At 43.3% G+C, this 17040-nt stretch overlaps 1 long non-coding RNA gene across 1 annotated transcript in view; it reads left to right on the forward strand.

Moving 5' to 3' along the window:
* Nucleotides 1-11680: 11680 nt before the first annotated feature.
* Nucleotides 11681-17040, forward strand: part of LOC139077335 (uncharacterized) — a 180267-nt gene continuing 174907 nt past the window's right edge. Inside the window, exon 1 of the long non-coding RNA XR_011529759.1 lies at nt 11681-11788. This is a non-coding gene — a long non-coding RNA (uncharacterized lncRNA). The remainder of the gene's footprint in view (nt 11789-17040) is intronic.

Raw genomic sequence — 17040 nt, forward strand, 5'->3', positions numbered from 1 at the left:
GTATCAGGCTGGATAGGGCCTGATTCAATGAAGGAGGCCTTTCTAACTAAACCACAAAGGCTGCAGTGATCTCTTTTTACTAGTAAGGCTTGCTTTAATGATCATTGTTAAAGACATTAATTGATACTGTAAATTGGAGCCTGGGTTTCAATGGGGGTCCTCGGATCATTTTCTCTGCAGTGGACACTTTCATTAGCTCTCTTGGCAGCCAGATGCATTACTTTCCAACTTTCATGAATAATAAGGACATGAACATTTGCCTCTAGGTTATACTTTCTATTTTTAAAGCTCTTTGCCATATTAATGGATCGATCCATAAATGGATAAGAGCTATGTAAAAGAAACATCCTCATCACATCTTCATATCATTTATCATTTTCAGTGTAGTTAGACCAAAACTCTGTGTGACAACCTAGCTTGACAGACATTTATTGAATATCCATTGTGTTCTAGGCACTGTCCTAGGTGCTGAGAGGACAATTATGATAGTAGGTGGTCAACAAATATTGTTGACCGTTGAATGAATAGGCTTATGTACTTAGCCAAGGAAGTGGTGAAAGGCCTACCATCCATGAAAAATGGCATTTTTCCTCTCTGGAAGAGCTTCCTCTTTCTAGAAATGATGGCAAAAAAAATCATCTTGGCACTTGAGTTCTGGGATTTTAAAAGAAAACTGCCAGAGCTGGGATCTGATTAGATCTTACTGGGTGCCAGTCTTGCTTCTATGTAGGGTTGAAACATGGTGACTACAAAGGTGCAAAACCTTTACGTCAATTTGAGATTTGGGGTCCTAAGAAGGAGTTCCAAAAGCCTGAACGTAAATTACAGTGACACTGGATTTGCTTGGCTGGAGGTTTCATCTTAAGTCTGCAGATCAACTGAATACACTCTACCAATCTTAATTTTTTTTTAATTTAATTTTCCTTAATTTATTTCTTATTATCTGAAATGAACTTGTTTATTTGTTTTTGCATTTATTATCTGAATCCTACTGAGACACTAGCACTTAGAACAGTGCCTGGCACAGACAATGAACTTAACAAATATTTATTGTGTCAATGGATGAAATCCTCTTTCTGCTTGAAAATTTTCTGGTTACTTAGCTCTCCTTCCCCTGGGATTCCAGTTGCCCTAAACATTATGTAGTAAATTCTTCCTATTTAGGACTTACCTATTTAAAACCAGCAATTTAAACTCATACCAGAGTGTAAGATACTCAAGGCCAGGGACCAAGTCTTGTACTTCTCCTAAAGCCAGCCTCCTAAGCTCAGTAAAAGGGAGTCCATGAGACACTGACTGGTCAACTGCTCCAGGTTTGAGGCAGGGAGAAATTCAGGGAAAGCCCTTCCTCTGCCCATCAAGTCCCTAGGAACAGCAAAGAGCTGCTGCTCGTGAGGAGAAATGTAAGTCTAGTTTCCAAAATAAAACTCATCAGCTTCAGGAGGCTGATCACTTCTAGGCAGTGACACTGAGTTCTACAGCTACGTGGCTTTGCGTGCAATTGAGTGGTGTCCCGAAATTGTCAGTTGCGTATGTGGCTTGGAACTGAAATTTACTGCCAGTTCACACCCTCAGGAAACGTATAATGGAGTTAGGATTGTGTATTTTTAAGAAAAACCAACAACCAAAAAAGATGTAGAAAATGTTAAGTTATAACGTGTGCTCTCCACCCATTAAGGACGAGAACAGACACTGATGGCAGAGAAATTGCAGGGTGGGCACAGTTGGAGGCAGGAAGTAAAGACAGATTTTATCAGAAGAATTCTGGTTGCTTTGCCCGTGGAGTTATGTGAAAAGAATTGGGATAAATGTGATCAAAATTAAGAAGATATTTTTGTTACTAAATATCTTTGGGGCTGTTGGGCTCTCTCTTTCTGCGTTCAATGAAGACAGAGCTTACATTGTCTCCTAAGAGGCATTAAGTTGAGCAGTATTTGCCATTGATGAGTGGTCCAGAATGCAGACTGGTTTCCAATAGTTGGATTGTCAGCAAACTGGAAAGGTCAAAATGTGGTTTTGGGGTCTCATGGATCTCAGTCTCTAGAGAGATGCCCTTTGGAGTGAGAGCCGGGATGGATGGATGATTACAGTAGCTCTGACTATCTCAGGAGAGCTAACTGACTTTTTGAGGAGCTCAGAAAACTCAAAATGGCTTCTGAGATGCCTTAAAAAGTTTTGAACTAATTTATGACTTTCAGAAAAGTTGTAAAAATAGTCCAGTGAGTTTCAATATATCCCTCACCTAGTTTCTCCTAACATTAGTATATTATACAACTATAGTATAATTATCAGAACCAGGAAGTTAACATTGATTCTATACTATTAACTAAAGACTTCATTTGAACTCCCTTGAGTTTTCCTCTAATGCCCAGGGTCTCACACTGCATTTCCTTGTTATTTCTCTGTCTCCTCCAAGCTGTAACAGTTTCTCAGTTTTTTCTTGTCTTCACAGCCTTGACGCTTGAAGACTACTCATCACCTATTTTGTAGATTATCCCTCAGTTTGGGCTTGTGTGATGTTTTCTCATGATTAGAATGAGGTTATACATATTTGGTGAGAATCCCACAGACGTCACGTATCCTTCTCGGGGCATCCCATCACAGGGTTCCTGATGCTGATATATCTCTGGGGATGTTTACCTTGATCGCTTGGTTAAGGTGGTGTCTGCCGGTTTTCTTCACTATCTGTTCCTTTGTAGTTAATGTATGTCTTGGGGAAGATACCATGAGACTAAGCAAATTCTGTTTCTCCTCTTTCATCCTCTAATTTTAGCATCCATAAGTGTCTCTTTTCTGTAACAATTATTACTATGGAGTTTGCCTATTAATGCCATGAAGTTTTCTATTTCCCTTTGTCCTTCTACATTTAGTAATTGAAATTTTATTCTAAGGAAGAGCAGTCTTTTCTCCTCTCATTCATTAGTTAATATACTAATTAATATAAATAAGTCAGTATGGACTTGGGCTATTTATTCTATTCAGAGTGTTATAATCCAATGCTATCGTTATTTATTTGGAGGCTCACATTGTTCCAGCTCAGGCCATTAGGAGTTCCGCTGGTTTGGCTCTTCTGTTCCATCAACAAGCCTTATCATTTTTTGAGTACTCCCTTATTTTCTGGCACCACAAGATGTTCCTGGCTCATCCTGTACTTTCCCTGCCCCCACCTCTGTAGTCGCTATGTGACTTTTAAATGGGAGTATCTGTGGGTCACCAAGTCATCGTTTTAGCCTTGAATTCAGGTCCAGTTTATTTAGAAATCAATGAATAACTAGGAGACTCAGTGACCTATCATATGGTACCTGAAATCTGTCAAGGTGATATTAATACTGCATGCTAAAACTTGAGCCTGGTCATGAAGACTGGAGATCTGCTTCACCACATGGGAGAAGGAGAGAGCTTGCAGCACAGGAAGACCTGGTGTAGGGGCTTCTCTACCACCTGCTGTCTGTGTGTCCTCACACACGTCACACTGCCACTCCACAGAGGGACCATGTCTGACTGAGCGGACTCCTCACAGACTTCCTGCAGGGATCAAATGAGCCGTGCCCAAAAACGCTTTATAAATTGTAAAGCGTGAGGTGTTAGTGTTATTGCTTCTATAAACATTTATTCACCAGACCGTGGTGGAGTTAGAATGGACCTGAAAGATCAAGTCCAACACCTGCGTCTTCCAGGGAGAGAAGCAGAGCTGCAGACAAGTTAAGTGATTTGTCCAAGGATCCATGGGGTAGAACTGAATCCAGAAGGAAGGTCTTCTAACTGTTTGTCGTGTGTTCTCTCCATGACAACATGTACAATTTAAGTAATTTTTTTCATCACCAAACATGGCAGGAGCTACCATGATTTTTTATTTTGTTTATTTATTTATTTTTGTTGAGGAAGATTCGCCCTGAGCCAAATCTGTGGCAATCTTTCTCCATTTTGCATGTGGGTCGCCACCACAGCATGGTTGACAAATGGTGCATGTCTGCACCCAGGATCTGAACCCACAAACCCAGGCCACTGAAGTGCAACATTCCAAGCTCAAACACTGTGCCATGGGGCCAGCCCCTAGTTTTTATTTTTAATACCTCCTCCTAAAATAGAATTCAGGTAGACTAAGGAAACAGATTGCCAGTCTTACCTTTGGAAATGTTGTTACTGTAAATTTTTCCTGTATTCATTTTCACTCATTATACTTGGCTCTCTAATTAGGGCAGGGCTAATTCATTTCTGTAAGAAACAGCACAAGGAGAAGTATCTCTATTCTCAGAAAACTACCATCTGAACCTCGTCCTGGGCGGTGATTCCAATTCTGCTGCTGAAGGGGACTCCTACACACTCTGGCAATGACTAACTGATGCCAGACATCTGGATACTTAGAAACGTGTAGATGATTGCCTACGTGTTTTCTCTGGTTTTATTCCAGATGTTTGGAATCATGGAGACGAAGTCTCTGTGTCTAGAATATCAGGAAGAAAATGTTTTAAATCATATGTATTCTTGTAGTATCTCAGAAAAGGGCTTTTTCTTTTTTTCTTTCCTGAAATATTTGTTGAGAAGGAGCTTGGAACTTCAGAAATGTATGCTTCTTAGGATCTCAACTCTCAAAAATCTCCTGTTAAAACCAGCGGTGGACAGCTGCTGTAATTTGGTGTCCAGCCCTCTTTCCACTGGGCAATTGCTTTCTCATCCCACGTAGTCTGGGCAATTATTTGTTGTGATGCCCGGACTGCTCTCTGGCTGTGGATATGGATGTATGAACAGATCTTGCTAATCTTGGCGTCCCTTCTCTGTCCATGGTAATTGTGCAGGACTGATCGTAATATTTGTATTTCTGGATCCAACTATACCTGAGCCAGACGCCAGGACTTCATAGTGAAGTGAAGCAATAAATCCCTCCTTTTCTTGAACTAACTGAGTTGAGTTTCTGTCTCTTGCAACCACAAGAGTCCAGACTAATTCCAGGTCCTTGTCTCAGGGACTCTCCATGTTACCTGCCCATTGTAGACAATCAATAAACACATGGTGAATAAGTGAGTACATCAGGGATAAATATAGCATGGTTTTGTTCAGTCCAAGTATGTGAGTCTGTAGTTTCAACCTCTTTTTTCAATGGTCATTTATCTGGGTACAAGAGAAAAATGGGGGATGGAACAGTTTATTTTTGAATTATCAGTGAGCAGCGACAACTCAAAGAAGAAGAAAGACAACGAAGGTATCTGAATAATTCACAAACTGGATAATTAGCCTGAATGGTTAGCATTACCAGAAATTCCACTGCTCAGGATCCCTTTGTTCAGCCAATAGTTACAATCTGTCTCATTTCATTACATCAGATTTTTAATGAGAAGGGAAGGAGAAAAAAAAGGCACTCATTTGTTAGAGCTCTAGTATGTGCCAGACACCAGGCTGGGCAGCAGGGCCGCTTCATGGGCACGACCTGTGCAGTCCCGCCCGGCCCCATGCTTAGAAAGGCCCCATGCTTGGTTTAATGCCATACTGTTGCCAACTTGAAGTTCTGAATAATTTTTGAACCAGGGGTCCCGCAGTATCACTTTTCACTGGGGCTTGCAAATTCTGTAGCCAGTTCCGCTGGACAGTTTGTATGTTTTCTCTCTATTAACCCTCATATCAGCCTAAGGACATTGTGTCATTTCCCCAATCTTCCCAGAAGGAGGACCCGGATAAATGACTGGCCCAAGGTGACACTGCAGAGCCGGGATTTGGATTCATGTCTGGCAGGAGAGCCTCTGAGCTTTCCTCAGCCTCCTCTGCTCACACACAGGTAATAAGAGGGGGTCCTGCACTCAAGGGGCCTACATCTAATCTTAGGTAGAAGACATGGAAAACACGAGGCCAAGGGAATTTGAGGATTCTCCAAACACTGTAGGTATAATTGGACTAGAAGCTTCTCAAGTTCTTTTTATTCGTTCATCCTCCCAGTATCTTTTGAAGCCCTAATACTGGTCAAGCACTTCATGTGAATTTATTCGTTCCACAGCAGGTATCCATTTAGCTCCTGCTCAATGCCAAGCCCTGTTTAAGGTTCTCAGAATAGGACAATGAGTAAAGTAGGCAGAATCCCAGCTTTCAGAGAAGTCATACACACACACGTGTGTGTGTGTGTGTGTGTGTGTGTGTGAGGGTTGTGGGGGGGACAGAGGGAGCTGACAATAAATAAGTTAACAAACAAACTGTGTAATTCAGGATGTGACAATCACAGTGAAAGAAATATACAGGATATATGATCGAGCAGGGAATATCTCCAAGGAGTGGACATTTAAGCTGAAACCTGGAGAATCCAGCCACGGGGGAAACCAGTTTCAGCAACTTTCAGGCAGAAGCAGGAGTGAGTGAAAAAGTCCGTGGGGCTACACACAGCTCTGCACGTAGCTTGCCCTGATCCTCACCAGAGCCGATTTTGCAGATGAGGAACCTGAGACATGGGGAAACAAAGAAATTTGCCAGCATCACAGTTAGTGGGAGACTAAAGAATTAAATCCTGTTTCCAGAGCTGGTGCAATTGAGCTCTCTACTCTACCCTCCCTGGAACAATAAGCTGATGAAGGAATTTGTTTTAGATGGTGGCAGACACACAACTCTGAATTGAGACCTCTCTGACCATATAAATATTTACTGCAAATTTGCATCATATTTTCCAGTCTTCTACTTTTTTTGTCCGCCAGGATGGTTTGTATCCCCAGGACCCATAGATCCCAGTGGGAGGTCGCAGTTTGCTTTGGGGGCAGGAGAGGGCGTAGGGTAGAGTGCCTGTCAAGTAGACTACCTGCTCCATCTCACCTGAGCGCAGTGGCTCCGTACCTCGAACTTGGAGGTTCCAGTGCCCTGAGAGATGAGCATCTCAGCTCCACCAAAAATGGCCAAATGTCAGCCTGGAACCACATATAGCCAGTGAGAGGCTCACGACACCCAGCTCTGATGAAGGGGGTGGACCCATGGTCGCCTCAGATTTGAACCGCGTCCTTGGGAAGCCCTGCCCCACTCACTAAGTGGATTAGAAAGCTGAGCTGGATGGTGATAGGTGTGGAGCCTGTTTCCACATTTCGCCAAAAGAAAAAAACCACTGCCAGAGTTCCATCTTGCTTGAGCTCCTGTAGAAGAAAGTAACCTTCGCATTCATTGCCTTTCCTGAAATTACTTCGGCTGGATTTTAAAACCAGTAACGACTAATAATAATAATTATTATTATGGATGTTTAAATATAAGACACATTCACTTAAATGGCGAATATTAACAATCATCACACAAGCTAATAAGATGATTTAGACCTTCAATATGTACTTGTGATTTAGCTAAATGCACTAAAATTTGCATTTGTGCTTGTCTCGGACCACTAATTTCAGTATGCGATAGTTAATTATTGGGTCATGTCCTTGCTTTATTGCTTTTGGCTATAAGATATATTAAACAAAAGCGTGAGTAAAATGTGATTTTTAGAGTAAGTTGTAAAAATCTGCATATCACAAAGCTAGAGTGGATTTCTGGATGTAAAAATAGCTATTTTTGGTAGATTCATAAAATATTTGGTATTTTAAGTCACAATGATGAGTTAATGACAACAGCCCAAGGAACAGCCACGTCTGACTTTGATGTAGTGACAGTAGAGAAAGAAGCTCTAAAACTTGTTTACATGATGATGTCTGGCAGTTTATCTTTTCTGCGCTTATTCTTGGGTGAATATTCATTTAAATGTCCTTTACAAAGTGTCAAATGTATCTGCAAATATGTGGTCCAGTTTGGATTTTCTAAAAATAGAAGAGGTGTCTGTGTGCAGGTAGATCCCCAGGTCGATTATGTTTTGTTGGGGTTGGATCAGTGACCTCTCTTTAGGAAGGAACATTTCTTGAAGTGGTACTGTAGATGGGGTCTGCTTAACACTTACAAGCCTGGTAGTGCGTGACAGCGGGGTGGATGTTAAGAAGTAATTTTAATAACGCACTTTGTTTTGCATTAGCAAATCATCTCCCACACCCACCAAATACTTTTTGGGCTTTTTGAGGAAGATTAGCCCTGAGCTAACATCTGCTGCCAATCCTCCGATTTTTGCTGAGGAAGATTAGCCCAGAGCTAACATCTGTGCCCAGCTTCTTCTACTTTATATGTGGGACGCCTGCCACAGCATGGCTTGATAAGCAGCATGGAGGTCTGTGCCTGGGATCCAAACTGGCCAACCCCGGGCCACCAAAGCGGAACGTGCAAACTGAACTGCTGTGCCACTGGGCTGGCCCACCAAATCCATTATTATTATTATTATTATTATTATTATTATTAGATCTGCTTTGCGTGTGGGTGCCTGGTCCATGCTGAAGGGAGGTTATTCAAAACTCACCCCTTAGTGAAGGTATCCGGGCACCTGCTATCAGTGTGAACTGGCCAATTTAGGAATGATGCCTCCAGGCAGGTGGCAACCTTATTTGCCCTCCCTCCCTATCTCAGGTGGCTCCTTCTCTAGCCCTTACAACTTTTTCTTTACTGACCCTATGGATTTAGATGCTGCCCTACTTTTATTTTGCTCTGTGTTGATAATGTCACTGTGATCTTCTTGCAAATTACCACACCCACTGAACCCACGTTTCCAGTAATTACATATTGCTTGGCAGCAATTTTGGGCTCACACCAGACTTAACGCTGCCTGAGCAGTCTGCAATGGCTCGGATTTGTGAGAAATGTCTGGTTGCTGGTTTCAACATGTGAGAAGAGGCTCGCCCCCACCCCAGAGCCTCTTCTGGGCCCCAATGTGGGTCATTGTTATGCTATCATAAACAATGTGAAATCTGAGAAAAGTGTCACTGTCTCATCTCTCAGCAGAGGGAGTGCACAGAAGTGCTCTGAAACAGGCTCCCTAGCAGAAACTGGAATGTTCTGCTGAGCTTGCCCAATTAGCCACTTCAGGAAGCAAATTGGCAATAACAACAAATTGGGTCAAAAATAATTTTCCTGCATATTCCTTATGTTTCTTTCCCGGAGAAATGGGGTGGGGGAGGGGCAATAAAAAAATGAGGAATCTTTTCATGAGCACCTAGGAGCACACCTGCTCCCTAACTGCATGCGCCATGCAAAACGCTGTGCTCAGCAAGCTTGGTCACAGTTCCAGAATACCCACGGACTTCGTGCCTTTGTGGATTGTCCCAGTTCATTCTCTTCAGATAATCACACGCTGAAGCTGAACTATGCCCAGAGTGATTCTTTCCCACGGACTCTGCTGTTACTGGGAGAGCCTGGGTCAGCCGCGTGGCGTCAGATCAAGGTCATCCCGTGTGGTTGGCCTGCACGTGTTGATAGTACCCACATGCTTTCTGCTCCAAAGACAACAGTTTTCTCTGATTAGATCATGTTCCTTTTGCTTCACAAGTTAATGTGCAGGCGGGGACACGGCGGGGGAAGCAGCCCCAACTCCAGGCAATGTAGGGGTTTGTGTTTCTGGGTCAGCGGGTGATGTCTTCCCTTTGCTGTGCCTGGCAGGCAGCCTTCAGCGGAGGCTGCTTTAACACGGACATGTTTGGTAACTTGAGGAAAAGATGGAACAATCAGTTATCTGCTTTGATATCGCTCAGCAAACCTCATACCCAGAGTGGCCATCTTGAATTGATTGCTCCGGCGACACAAGTCAGAAGCAAGCTCCGTGCCAATCCTGCCTGCCAGCAGATGGCTCCAAATGAGGTCATTGTTTTGACAGTTTCACAAAAGAACCCCAAACAGCCTGAATAAACCTTTACACATGTTGGATCATCCAGAACAGTTGTGAGATGAAAAATGAACTCAGACCAAAACTTTGGGAAACGTGAAACACCACTGAGGGTTTCTCTCTGACTCCCCACATGCAGGGAAACCCCGAGCAAGGCTGGAGAAGATTGGTCTGGTTCCCCTCCCAGTCCCTCCTCTGTCCTGGGTGTTGGAACTGCTTGGGTGGCAGTGATGATCTGATTAGGAGAAGACAATTATCTCCAACCTCAGTGATTGCAAGCTCCATTGAGAAGCATCTTGGCAGCCTGGATGCTGATATTCTTGGAACACTCTGTGTTTTTCATCACTTCCAAGAGTGTATGTGTAGCAAGTCACATGACTCCAAAGTAACATTGGAAATTCATAGAATTACAGTGTCCGCTGGGACTACTTATCATTTGAGTTGGGAAATTGGGCAGGCATATATCTTTCTGAGCTCTTTGCAAGGACGACCACTGTGTCTTGGCTTCCAGAGTGTGCATCCCTTGACAGCACGCTCAAGTCCTTAGCACTGATCCAGCTTAACCGAGTCCCTCAAGCTCATACATGAAGACATTTCCCTGTTTTAGATCTTTGTGCTCATCAGAACTGGGGGCAAAAGTGGTCACATTTTCCTCCTCCTTCTTGATGTGGTGGAAAGAGTATTGTGTTGAAATATGTTTCTATCCTTAGGTTCTAATTCTGGATACTCATGAAAGCAAAAACCAGGCTTGGGGTTTGTATTGGTTTCCTACAGCCGCTATAACGAGTACCACAAACTGGATGACTAACACACCAGAAATTTATTCGCTCACAGTTCAGGAGGCTAGAAGTCCACATTCAAGGTGTTGGCAAAGCTGATTCCTTCCTGGGGGCTCTGAACGGAGGGAGAATCTGGTCCATGCCTCTCTTCTGGTGGCTGCCAGAAATCCATGGAGTTCCACTTGTGGCAGCATCACTCCAATCTCTGCCTCCCTCTTCACATGGCGTTTTCCCTCTGTGCCTCTGTGTCCCAATTTCCCTCTCTTATGAGGACACCAGTCATTGAATTAGGGCCACCCTACTCCAGTATGATCTCATCTTGACTAACCACATCCGCAAAGACCCTATTTCCAAATAAGTTGCATTCACAGGTACCGGGGTTAGGACTTGAACATATTTTCTTGGACGACACTATTCAACCCACCACAGGTCCATCCCCATTGCCAGCCATCACTTGCCATCTGCTGGCCTTTGGCAGGTCATGGAATTTCTAGGCTCGAGTTTCCTCATCCACGGAATGAGAACACTGAACTAGGTGATCCCGATGTAGTGCTCCTAGTGCTTGTATGATCGGGTTTGGAGGCGTTATTGGATATGCCCTAGGGCACCTTTATCTGGGTAGGGATAAATAGCAACCCAGGAGGGACTCAAATCTTAGATGTGAATTTCACGTTCTTTCAATAGTTCACCCTCAAACTGGACAGTATTGGTGAAGTGAGTCTTAAATTGAGAACGATTAAAATGTTCGGTCTTCAGACCTATGCGTGGAATTTCATTCTAGGCATTCCTGACACAGTATTTCCCGAGCCAGCACGCAAATGTTTTCATTTCCCGCCTTGGCATGGTGGACTTAAAGAAAAACTCCACGACTTTAGAAAGACATGCTAGGCAGAAGAACACTGCCAGTTCTGGGGCACAGGACTTTGTCTTATTGGTGTGCCCAACGAGAAGTTGGAACTGAAGGTTCCTGACGAGGCTAATTAAAGCCTGGTGGTGCTGTCACTCCAGCTTCTCTGAAGCGATTCTCTGCTTTTCACTCTGTAGAGGGATGTTCATTTCATCACTTTAGCTTTCTTCTTATTCCTTTTCATAGCCCGGGACTGTGAAGCCCCATCTAAAATCTCTTAACTTGACTTCCTTTCATGCAGTGAGTTTCCACCCCCATTCCCTCACCAACACATTATTTTTCATGGTATTTCATTTATTCCAGGAGCTGCTACTTGGGGTGCATATGAGCCAGGCCCACTCGTGTGAGGCGAGAGCCACATGAGGATGACTACGACACAGACGCTTTCCTCAAGGAGCTTCCAATCCAAAGGTCAGAGGTCAGAGCACAGTATCCAAGTGCAAGGATGGAGATGCACCCAGGCAGTTGTGGGGGTGCAGGACACCAGCGCTTACCTGGCCAGGGGCCCAGGAAGACTTCCAGGAGGAGGAGAACAATTAAAGGGTAGGGGGGAGTCATCACTGGGTTTGTTAGGATGGGGTGAGGTCTTCGACCCAGAAGGGAAAATGAGCAGACAAGAGGTGGGTACAGGAAGTGGAGTATTTGAGTGTGGCGTGTTGTTGGAGAGCAGCTCCCATGCTCAGAATTCGCAGTTAATGAACGCAAGGGCAGCGGTTGAAATTTGTCTTCTTCCCATAGCACTTCCTACAGATTAAGCTTTGTCTTAGAATAATTGTAAAGAGGAGGCTAGACAAGGCCCCAGTCCTGGTGTGATTTATTCATAACTCTCTGGGTGTATAACGTGAAAGAGAAAATGCGTGCAGTGATTCATCCTTCTGGGTCTGAGGACGCTAAGCGAATTGCGTGGGTTTGCTTCTAGACGTTATCATGGGGAGACTGGAGGGAGCAGGTCTACCGAGTGCCACCCTGGTGGCTGTGCTGACTGGAAATAGGGACAGGCTGTGGTTGGGAAAAACCTTATAATCCTCCACCAATTAAGGCTCTGCTCCAGGCCTTTGTCTGCTCAGCAAGCCTGTGGGGGTCAAGCCTGTCCTTGACCCCATCTCCCAGGCAGTTAATCCCGTCTAGCGAGACCTCCCCTCCCTTGAAGAAATCTGAGCTATTCTGCAAGGCTGTGCTCATCCCATGCACCCTCTGTGAATCTCTCTAAAACCCTCTAGGAGAAATTAACGAGCATACCCCATGATTGGTGTGCTCACTGTATTTTGTTCATAATAATAATAGTAACACCTTACCATTGACAAGGTTGGTCAAACTTTGTACTTGACATAAGCGTAATGACTATGTACATTTTCTCATGCTAGCTGCCTGTAATGGCTGTGAACAAAAACCCGTCTGCAGGGAGCATCATTGCTGACGGCTTGAGCGGCTGTGCTGAGTCCACCACCACATTGATGTTGTTGCTTCTGGGCAGTTGCTGAGCTTGGCAGGGATACAGGCTGAGAAGTGTGGATCTCCTCTGATGGGCGACTTTGACTCCAGAGCACCCATTGGCTTACCAAAACTTTCTTAGAACTGCACAACAGGCGGCCCAACCCACCTCCTTCTTTCCCAGTCTCCTCCACGGGGACAGAGCTGCATCACGATCCGATGGCTCTGCCAGCTTCCTGTAGCTCCCTCCCAACCCCTACCCACACCCCTAGTAAATCTCTAGCACAACTAATACTATCTTGGTGTCTGCTTCTTAAAGACTCAAATAATATACCTTCCACCAACAACCCTACAAAGAGGGCATTTTTCTCCCCATTTCCCTGATGAGGAAGCTGAGGCTCAGAGGGGTGGCTCAGTTGGGTTTTGAAACCCGGTCGTTCTGGCCCCAGCATCTGCTCTCTCTACCCTGCCATGCGGCCTCATCCCTCCCTCGGCACTTGTTCCTTGTGGGTAGCTAGTCCTGGGTTTACCTGTTCTTCCATCAGACTGAATGCCTTGCACGGTCTTTGTTATCTTTGGAAGCCCAGTTGCTAGCTCAGTGACCTACATAGTAGGTGCCAAATAATTGCTTGCTGAAGGAATGCATCCAAGCGCCTATTCACTGAGGACTTTCTAACCTCCCCTCTTCCAGGCAGTCTTGTTTTGCCCCCTCCCATCCCACAGTGACTGCTCTGTCTCCGACTCCCCCTCTTGCACTTGGATCCTCATTGTAACTGGGACTTCATTATTGTCTAATGGTCTGTGTGTTCTCTTTCTGGGTCTCCAAATAGAGTCATTCAGAGTCTATTCCTTAAAGACAAGGAAGGTGTCTGTCTGCTTCTTTAGCATCCCTACACACCCAGCAGTTGGGGACATCTAGTAAACATTTGATAAATACTTTTTGATTGATTGCAATTAATTAAAATTAAGCTTTGTTACCCATTTCTCTCTGTCCCCCCCTCACCCTCACAGGGCCTATTGGGCTCCAGGGTCTTTTAGCTTTTGGGATTTGCTCTACTCTAGTGAATCTTTATGCTCTAGGACATGCATTCACAATGGGGGCAATATTATGCCAAAGAGGACAAAAACTAGTCCTTGGAGGATGAAAAAAAATCTTATTCTTGGGGCTGGCCCCGTGGCCGAGTGGTTAAGTTCGCGCGCTCCACTGCAGGCGGCCCAGTGTTTCGTTGGTTCGAATCCTGGGCGCGGACATGGCACTGCTCATCAAACCACGCTGAGGCAGCGTCCCACATACCACAACTAGAAGAACCCACAACGAAGAATATACAACTATGTACCGGGGGCTTTGGGGAGAAAAAGGAAAAAATAAAATCTTTAAAAAAAAAAAATCTTATTCTTTTAATATATAAAGCACAGATATGCATTCATTACGTAAACAGATATACAGTATATCTGTGATATTAAAATTTCATGGGAAGTGATTAAGAAAAAAAGTCTTAAAAAGCTCCTTTGGGTGGGAGATTATGAAAAAAAAAAAAGATTGAGAAACACAGCTAGGAATCAGACTGGGACCGTGTGCAGGGACCTTGTCGGTAGCTTATCTTAGTGGGAAGGCTTCAAGTTTCCGTCTATTAAGTATGATGTTATCTGTAGGTTTTTGTAGATAGTCTCTATCAAGTCAAGAATATTCCCCTCTATTCCTAGTTTACTGAGACTTTTTATTACGAATGTTTGCTGGATTTTGTTGAATGCTTTTTTTGGATCTATTGATATGATCATGTGATTTTTCTTCTTTAGTCTGTTGATGTGATAGGTTATATTAATTGATTTTTGAATGTTTAACTCGTCTTGCACATCTGGGATAAATCCCACTTGGTTGTGGTGTATAATTCTTTTCACACTTTTTTGGATTTGATTTGCTAATATTTTGTTGAGGAGTTTTGCATCTATGTTCATGAGAGCTATTGATCTGTAGTTTTCTTCTCTTATAACGTCTTTGTCTGGTTTTGCTATCAGGGTAATGCTTACCTTATAGAATAAGTTATGAAGTTTTCCCTCTGCTTCTATCCTCTGAAAGACATTGTAGAGAATTGGTATAATTTCTTCCTTAAATGTTTGGTAAAATTTACCAGTGAACCCATCTGGGCCTGGTTCTGTTTTAGAAGGTTATTAATTATTGATTCAATTTCTTGAATAGATATAGGTCAATTCACATCATCTATTTATTTTTGTGTGAGTTTTGGCAGACCTTGTCTTTCAAGGAATTGGTCCATTTCATCTTGGTTATCAAATTTATGAGCATCGAATTGTTCACAGTGTTTATTTTAATTTCTGTGGGATCTATCGTGATGTCCCCTCTTTTGTTTCTGATATTAGTAATTTGTGTCGTCTTAGTTAGCCTGGCTAGAGGCTTTTTGATTTTATTGATATTTTCAACCAATCACCCTTCTTTTACTCCCAATGACTACATTCATTTTATACCTAGTCAGCCTCATGTTTGTCTCATGGTAGGGTTCAAATTGGAGAGTCAGTCCAGATATTTAAAATCATTAACCTAATGATTTTATTCAGAGGAAGCATAGGAGTAAAGTTTTGGTGAAACATTGTCATGAAAAGAAATACTTTAGAGAGATTACTCTGGTCTCAAATTGATTTTCTTTATAAGGAAGGAGCTGAGGGGGAGGGGCTAGGAGGTTCTTTTGAATTTCATTTCAACATTCAATTGGAACACTGAATTACATTTTAAAAGCAAGTGCATAGCTTTTCCTTGATTATGCTTTTGGGTGGGAGGGTGTGGCTTGCTGGGAGGGTATTGATGGAGATTATGGAAGAATATAAAGTACCCTCCCCTCTAGCTACCTCTTTGTACACCACTGCTCTTGGGAAGTTTCCTTATATATAAAAATAATTGTACTTAGGGGCCAGGTGGTGGTGTACTGGTTAAGTTTGCACGTTCCACTTCAGCGGCCCAGGGTTCATCAGTTCGGATCCCAGGTGCAGACCTATGCACTGCTTACCAAGCCATGCTGTGGCAGCATCCCACATACAAAATGGAGGAAGACTGGCCACAGATGTCAGCTTAGCTCAGTGGCAGTCTTCCTCACCAAAAAAAAAAACCAAAAAAAACCAGTAATAAGAATTGTTCCTACTTCATTAGTGATGTTATTATTATCCCCATTTTACCAATGAAGAAAACTGAGGTTCAATAGTTTAAATGCAGTATAAACATTTAATAAGGACCAAAACCAGGATATTAACATTGGCCTATCTAGTTAAAAATTCCAAGCTTCTCTCACCATTTCCTGCAGACTCTACAAGAAGTCATGAAGTTTGAAGATGGCAGGGCTGTAATATAATTGATTTATTTAGGATTTTCTGCATCTACTCAAACTTATTTTCAGGCTGCAGCATCTTAATTAAGAGGCCTGGAACATCATGGCCCAGAATCCATTTGACTGAAGAGTCAAGTGGTGGAGGCCCAGCAGAAGAGCCCTAACGTATATATTTGCTTATTTACCCTGGCTTTCTTGGCACTTAAGCCTGGGCAATAGTTTAAGAATGGCAATAAACATAAGCATAAATAAGTAACATGCCCTTAATTATTGTTAACCATTTTTACTCACTCTCAGGATCCTCTAGGCTATCTTAGCTCCTAGGGGATGATTTTAATTATATATATTCAACTCAAGAGGCTGAAATGTCCTGGGAAATTTCTCTTTTCCCGTGCGTGTGTATGATGGGGAAGCCCACTACTGTTGGTGTTGGCGTGGACCTCACCCCTACTGATCCTGAGTACGGCAACATCATTTGCAACTTAAAAAGTCAGCTTTCTAAATGAAACTATTTATTGATCACTCCTTCAAGTTCAAGGGGATGGTATGAAAAAGGCAGAGGAAGTAAAAGCATATTTGTTGAGCTTAAAGTTTAACCAAAGCTACAAGGCATGTTTGCTGGCCCTTCTCAGACTTCAGATCCTGAGCTCAGGACAGGATCCATTTTGTGCTAGGGTTCTCTATCAGTCTGGGCTGGTCAGGAAAATGGGATGAAACTAAGTATTCCAGGAATAAAGTGCTTTAAGCTGGGCATTAGGGCTTATACGAGTATTGGGAGAGCTGGGGTTGCAAAGATCAGAAAAGTTACTGCAGAAAACGAGGGAGGCTGCAGCCAGAGTGTTGGGGAAGTAGACACTGAAGACCTTAGCTTCTCAAAAGCTTCTATGTAAACTGCTGTAG

This window comes from Equus przewalskii, chromosome 1 (genome assembly GCF_037783145.1).
Source record: "Equus przewalskii isolate Varuska chromosome 1, EquPr2, whole genome shotgun sequence".
Taxonomy (NCBI): domain Eukaryota; kingdom Metazoa; phylum Chordata; class Mammalia; order Perissodactyla; family Equidae; genus Equus; species Equus przewalskii.